Source organism: Arachis ipaensis, chromosome B09 (assembly GCF_000816755.2).
Source record: "Arachis ipaensis cultivar K30076 chromosome B09, Araip1.1, whole genome shotgun sequence".
Classification (NCBI taxonomy): domain Eukaryota; kingdom Viridiplantae; phylum Streptophyta; class Magnoliopsida; order Fabales; family Fabaceae; genus Arachis; species Arachis ipaensis.
In genome coordinates this window covers 82,848,406-82,856,528 of record NC_029793.2, presented here as the reverse complement: position 1 = coordinate 82,856,528, position 8,123 = coordinate 82,848,406, and positions in this window count along the sequence as shown.

The window sequence follows — 8,123 nt, the reverse complement described above, 5'->3', positions numbered from 1 at the left end:
AAACAAAGTGCATCAAAGTCTTGCTCTTAATCATGAGATCATGCATTATCCATTTTATCATTCAATTCATGCATAATTCTCATGAAATCATTCAAAATTCACAATGTTTGCTTTAATCATGGTATGAATGCATTTTCAACCAAATACTTGCTTATTTCCTAAGAAAATGCATGAAACCAACCTAAAGCATACAAAAAACTGGCTAGTAAAACTAGCCAAGATGCCCTGGCATCACAACACCAAACTTAAATCTTGCTTGTTCCCAAGCAAGAAAAGAACTATGCACAAAAAATTCTCTTAATTGGAATTCATTGAAGAATTGCTTACGATGCCTTAGTGGGTGAAGTGAATAAGTGACAGTGGGGTTAACTCTAATTTGTATGCTTATGCAAGGATTCCAGTGCTCATTAGTCCTTACATTTTGGAAGTCTTAGATCTTAGGAATTTCATTCAAATGATATTATGGAATCCTCTTTATAGATTGTCACCTTTGAAGCAACACTTATTTTCTAGTATTTTTCTTTTCTTTTTGTATCTTGGCCTCGACTCTAGGTATCATGTCTCAAAGCGGCTTTTTAAGATAAGCTTTCAATCAATACTCCCAAACCAGTTGATCTAAGGTATTAGGTGTTGAAGCACCCCTTAGGATATACTTGCTCAAGCCTCTCTCTTTGACACAAATCCACCACAAGCATTTAACTAGGACAATAACTCTTTGAGTTCTTGTTTCTTTCTTTTTCTTCCTAGTAATTGATGCTCAGAGCATTGGACTTGTTCTTTTTTTTCTTTTTCTTTTGTTTTCTTTTGTTGCTGCTTCTTGGATCAATAGATGTTTGAGAAATTCCATAATACCTCTCTAAATTTCATTTCCTGTCTATGAGCTCTCATGCAAGTTTTCACAAACATGCAACCTCAATACACAATCATACAATCAGAACCTCCACTCCTCTTAATCTTTTGCTTGCCCCAAGATTTATAAAATTCTTCAACATTTTCCTTTCAAAAGAATGATTTCTTTGTTGCATTCTTAGAGATATTGGGTGCAAGTACAATTCAAGATGATAATCATGATATCATAGCAACATGCATACAAATAAAATAGAAGACAATCATGCAATTTAAAGTGCTGGAAATAAGTAAGAGGAAAAAAGAGCTTTACCACCTTGTAGTTCATCTTCATTGTTGTTGCCCTTTTCCTCCTATTCTTCCCCTTCTCACACCAAACATAGAATGATTGCTTATACTCAAGAAACCATTAAGACAGTGGTAATGGGGTCTATGATGGATCATGAATGTCTTAGAATGAAGTGTGCGTATGCATGTGTTTCAGCAAGCAAGATTAAGGATACAATAAAGGCACAAGAGATACAAACAGAGACATTTTGATTGCATTAATAAGTGGTGTGCTTGGTACCTTACATGAAAGATAAGTGGCAACACCAAACTTAGTGTGGCACTCTCAATTTAGAATGTTGCAAGTACCCAGTGAAGATTGAAAATCAAATTGTTGCATGGCAACACCAAACTTAGAATGTAATCATATGCCAAATTATTGAAAGTAAACTAAGCAAGGAAAGAAAATGTTACCTACGGTTGGGTTGCCTCCCAACAAGTGCTCTTTTAATGTCATTAGCTTGACATGTTGTTCATGAATTTCTTCCTCTTCTTCCAATTTGTTAAGAGGAATGACCTCAAGAGGAAAGAGGAGCCAGTTAATGCCCCTTGTTTTGATTGCCTCTCCCCAGTAAGCCTTCTTCTATTGTTAGCTTGAGTAAACTTGCTTGTTGGGGTAGGGGTGGGATGGCTTTTGGTTGACCTTTTCTTCTTCATGGATATTTTCCTTCTTTTCTTGGTCATAATCCTCTTTTTAGTGCTCATGTTGATTGCCTTCACCACTTTGATTTCAGTACTTGGGTGTTGTATGATGGTTGGAGCATCCTTTTCATCAAGAGCTTCTTGAATTGGTGGTTCAATGAACTCACCCTCTATGCAACTCTCTGTTTCATTGGAGTCTGGGCTCACTTGATTGACTACCTCCCTTTTTCTTGACCTTTGAATGAACTCCTCTGTTTCTGGAGAGAGTAGAGTGCTCTCACTTTGTGATCTCAGCTCTTCAATGAATTGTTCTTCAGAATAGAGTTGTGCATTCTATCTCAATTTTTCTTCATGGTCCCTTTTTGCTATTTTCTCCTCTTCGTTTGTCTTTATTATTTCTTCAAGGAGGAGTTCTATCCTAGCGAGTCTCTTTTCTTCTCTACTTTTTTTGAGTTCTTCAATGATGAGTTCCATCCTAGCAAGTCTATTTAAAGGAGGTTGGGTAGGTTGTAAAGGTTGGTTGGGGTTGGCTTGTGAATGGAATTGGTTGTTTTGTTGTTGTGTGTTCTGAAAGTGGTATGACTCTTGTGGGTAGTGGATTGAGTTTTGTGGATGGTGAAATGAATTGTATGGATTTGGGATAGACTTTTGTGCTGAGGCATACTCAAATGATGAAGAATTTAGGCATGTAAAACTTGGAGGTGAGGTTGTATAATTGAGAGGTGATGGCTCTTGATGAATGGGGTATGAATGAGTGAAATCTCTTTGATTTTGATCTTTCCAGCCACAACTTGAGTAGTGATCAAATTTGCCAAAATATGGACCATTTTGTGGCTCTGGAAAGTACCCCATTTCATGTTCTTGATACTCCCACCCACCATGAGCATAGTAAAGTGGATCATTCTGTGGTAGTGGAGAGTTTCCCATGAAATTTGTTTGACTAAAATATGATGGATGCTCCTTTCTTTCCTGCAAAAAGCTCTGTCTTAAACAATAATCACCAAAAAAAATTGGAATCTCCATTGTAATAAATGAAGGATTCTTAGTGAGGCAATATCACAAACAGTTAGTTAGCAAAAGAAAATAAGAAACAAAAGAAAACAAAGACAAAAGAAAAGTGTCTAATCTAGTAAATTAATCAACCTGTAGTTTGTTAATCACAATTAATCCCCGGCAACGGCGCCATAAACTTGATGCACGGAAACTTGTCTCTCAACAAATTTCCCTCAGCAAGTATACCGAATTGTCGTCAAGTAATAACTCACAATAGAGTGAGGTCGAATCTCACAGAGATTAACGGATTAAGCAATCAATGGTTAATTAATTATTCTAGTTAGACGAATCATTAAGGAGTGATGAGCAACAGGAAAAGTAAATAGCACAAAAGTAAAGAAAGAGATAAAGTGCAGGAAAGTAAAATGGCAAGAAAGTAAATGTAAGAACTAAAAATAAAATGAACATTGGGATCAAGAGATATTGCAATCCTCCGGATCAAGTTCATTCTCATCTCTTCCTCAATCAATGCATTCACTGATCTCCTTGGCAATCTTAAGTGATTGAATTCCAATTCTTTGGTAACTCAATCTCTCAAATCTTCATCAATAGCCAATTCCTTGGTCTAATTGCTCATGAGAAGAGATGAGGTGTGGTCACTGATTATACCACATGTATTTCCAAATCAAAGTATTGGGAGAATTATATGTCACCATATCCGCCCAAACCCCAATTTAGTCCAACATGAGAAAGCATTTCTAGCATGATCTCTTCATTCCTCTTCCAAGGTTTAGAGGAGATCCAAGTATGAATAGTTTCTTTTCCAAGACAACTATCCAATTGGATGAAGATCGAAAGCTCTCTAGTAAAATCAAGAGAAAAGAAAGAAGAAGAAGAATAAGAACTACAATTGATCCATTGAATCACAATAGAGCTCTCTAACCCAATGAAAAGAGTTACTTGGTCATTGCTCTACAAAAATAGAAAAGAAAGAAAGTGCAGAAAAGTAAAGATGAAGATTAAAACTAAAACTAAAACTTCAAAATTCATAAATGAAAAGGACAAAGAAAAGAAAGAAAAGGAAAAGTGTATGAGGGGAGGGAGTCCGAAGACCCCTCTTCAATCCCCCAATTCTAGAATGTCCGTCCCCCCTTGAATGTAAAAACTAAGGCCCTTATATAGGCTCTCCTAAATTACAAAATGAAATTAAAAGCAAATTACAATTAAATGAAAATTCCTATTCTAGATGCTTCTTGTGGCCTTGATTGGTTGACACTTGTGGGCTTGCTTCCTTGAGGTTGGGTGGTCCTTGAAAGAGAAGTGAATCAAATTGAGGTCCAGGGTGACTTGGCGTTATTGTTGCCGTTAGCCATACTAATGCTACAAGTGTGGCGTTAGTGCTAAAGTTAGTGTGGCTAACGTCACACTTGCTACCCAGTTGGTATTTTGGGGCTTAAAAGATGCCTCTGGTTTGTACTCCAATTTCATGTCCACTATAGAGTATTATATATCGTTGGAAAGCCTTGAATGTCAGCTTTCTAACGCAACTGGAATCATCTCAATTGGACCTCTGTAACTCAAGTTATGCTCTTTTGAAGTGGACAAAGTCGCTGGCATAGTTGCTAGCGTTACTGGAAAACGTGAGTCGCAATAACGTTAGCAATCAGGGGATGAATATTGCCAGGTTCTGAAGTTCAAACTTACTGTCCACCCCATACTATTATATATTGTTGGAAAGCTCTGGATGTCTACTTTCCAACGCTTTTGAAAGCGCATCATTTGGAGCTCTACAACTCGAGTTACACTTCTTGGAAGGTGAAGAGGTCAGCTGGCCTTATTACAGGTTGATACCATGTTCATCTTTACACTTTCGGGGCAGGTTTTCTCCCTCAAATTTAGTGTCCACCATGTAGTGCCATATATGCTTGGAAAGAGCTGGAATCCTACCTTCCAATGCCAATGAAATCACCTCATTTGGAGCTTTGTGGCTCAAGTTATTCTTGTTTGAAAAAGGCATGGTCAGGCTGCTGCGTGAGATTTTTGCCTACGTTAATGTCCACGTTAGTGTAACTAACGTGACCATTAACGTGGGTCCTTCTTTGCTTTCCAAACATTAGTGGCGTTCACCTTTTCCACTAACGTTGGCGTTTCCCTTTCCTTCCACGTTATTTCCCACGTTAATGTAACTAACGTGGAAGCTAACGTGGGTGTTCTAGCCTTCGCAAACATTAGTGGCATTCACTTTTTCCACTAACGTTGGCGTTTCCCTTTCCTTCCACGTTAGTTTCCACGTTAATGTAACTAATGTGGAGACTAACGTGGGTCTTCTTGCCCGTTACTAACGTTAGTGGTGTTTACTTTTACCACTAACGTTCCATGCTCTCCTTCTTCAAAGTTAATGCCATTAACTTTCTCACCAACATTGGGGCTTCTCTTTTTTTCTACGTTAATGGCCACGTTAGTGGCACTAAGGTAGCCACTAACGTGGCTCTTCTCTGCTTCTTGTTACCTGAAATCAATCAAACAAAGTGCATCAAAGTCTTGCTCTTAATCATGGGATCATGCATCATCCATTTTATCATTTAATTCATGCATAATTCTCATGAAATCATTCAAAATTTACAATGTTTGCTTGAATCATGGTATGAATGCATTTTCAACCAAATACTTGCTTATTTCCTAAGAAAATGCATGAAACCAACCTAAAGCATACAAAAAAATGGCTAGTAAAACTAGCCAAGATGCCCTGGCATCAAGCACTCTATTGCAACTCCCCGGCAACGGCGCCAAAAATTGACGTGGCGGAAATTGGCGAGTTAAGAAATTATTATAAGAGATGCGTTGCAAGTATAGTTCTCAACCAACCAAAATTCCGCTTATCAATTTAGAAGGGTTGTCACAAAATTAGAATTAAAATACTGGGAGTATGAATCCCAGGTCGTCTCCCAACGAGTTGCAGAAAGGTGTGCTATTTTATTAATCAGATGTTTTCTAAAATGGTTTGAGTTGATAAACAGGAGATTAAATCAGAGAAATTATGTAATTTAAATAAAAACTTTGACCGGGAGTAGATTAGTTGGAAGCCCTATCCTTGATAGAGTTCTCTCAATTTCAATTGATAATTGAAGGTTGTCTGCTCAGTTATCCTTTACCGGATAAAGGAAAGTCAAGCAAGTTGGAAGTCAATTTCTATTCACAAGTTCTAATCCTCTCCCTTGGGAAGGACTAGTGTCAGTGATTAGAGGGCGACCCAACGCTAATCCCAATTATAATTTTACTCTTGAGCATCCAACTCAAGATATGGAACTACTCGCTCATTATGATTGTGAAATTCATGAAATAAAAAGGGAAAATAAAGAAAAACATGATAAATAATAATAAAAAAGATCAATAAAAATAGAAATAGTTCTTGTATTAATAAATTCTAAAAATAGTCCAATAGTAACTCTGAATAAAATAAGGATATGAAAGAGTAAGTGACAAGTAAGGAAACAAACTAGAATGATGAAGTCTTGATGGAGGTAATATCTCTTCTCAATATCCCAATTCGAAAAGTAATAAAATTGAAATCCTAAGAACTATAAATGTGCAGAGAGAAAACCTAGAGGAGGAGTAAAATCAGATCTAAATCTAAAATTATGCGGAATGAATGTGTGTCTTTTGGTCTCTGTATGTTCCCTGGCTCTAATCTTCTTTTCTGGGCCGAAAACTAGGTCAAAACAGGGCCCAAAATTGCCCCCAGCGAATTCTGCAGATCACGCACGTCATGCGATCGCGTCATCCATGCATTCGTGTCATCCAGCGTATTGCCTTGCCACGCGTGCACGTCATCCACGCCTTCGCGTCACTTGTGCAGTTTCCATTCCATGCGTTCGCGTTAGGCACGCGGGCGCGTCACTGCAATTTCCTCTATGTCGCGCGGTCGCGTGAGTCATGCGTCCGCATCACTTCTCGCTGGTCATCTCCTTAATTTCTTGTGTTCCTTCCATTTTTGCAAACCTCCTTTCCAATCTCCAAGTGATTCATGCCCTATAAAGCCTGAAACACTTAATACACAGATCACGGCATCGAATGGAATAAAGGAGAATTAAAATACATAATTAAAAATCTCAAGGAAGCAGTTTTTCAACCATGGGGTAATTTTAGAAAAGAATTGTAAATATGGTGCTCGAAAATTACTTCACAATGTAATTTCGCATAACTAACTAGCAAGTGCACTGGGTCGTCCAAGTAATACCTTACGTGAGTAAGGGTCGAATCCCATGGAGATTGTTGGTTTGAAGCAATCTATGGTTATCTTGCAATTCTCAGTCAGGAAGTCAATAATATTTATTAGTTGAATTGCGAATAAACAGGAGAGCATGGATTAAAGGTTACTTGTTATGCAGTAATGGAGAATATGTTGGAGTTTTGGAGATGCTTTGTCTTCAGAATCTCTACTTTCCTCTGTCTTCTGATTCACGCACGCACGTCCTCCTATGGCAAGCTGTGTGTAGGTGGATCACCGTTGTCAATGGCTACCATCCATCCTTCCAGTGAAAAGGGGCCAGGTGCGCTGTCACCGCACGGCTAAACATCTGCAGGTTCTCAGTCGTACCGGAATAGGATTTACTATCCTTTTGCGTCTGTCACTACGCCCAGCACTCGCGAGTTTGAAGTTCGTCACGGCCATCCAATCCCAGAATCCTACTCGGAATACCACAGACAAGGTTTAGACTTTCCGGATTCTCATGAATGCCGCCAAATGATTCTAGCTTATACCACGGAGATTCTGATTAAGGAATCTAAGAGATATTCATTCAGTCTGATGTAGAACAGAGGTGATTGTCAGACACACGTTCGTATATTGAGGAAGGTGATGAGTGTCACTGATCATCACCTTCTCCATAGTTAGGCGCGAATGGATATCTTAGATAGGAACACGCATGTTTGAATGGAAAACAGAATTACTTGCATTAATTCATCTGGACACAGCAGAGCTCCTCACCCCCAACAATGGAGTTTAGAGACTCATTCCGTCAAAGAGTACAAAATTCAGATCTAAAATATCATGAGATACAAAATAAATTTCTAAAAGTTGTTTAAATACTAAACTGGTAACCTAGGTTTACAGAAAATGAGTAGACTATGACAGATAGTGCAAAAATCCACTTCTGGGGCCCACTTGGTGTGTGCTGGGGCTGAGACTAAAGCTTCTCACGTGCCTGGGCTGTTTTGGGCATTCAACGCCAGGTTGTAACCTGTTTCTGGCGTTGAACTCCACTTTGTAACTTGTTTCTGGCGCTGGACGCCAGACAGCAGCATGGAACTGGCGT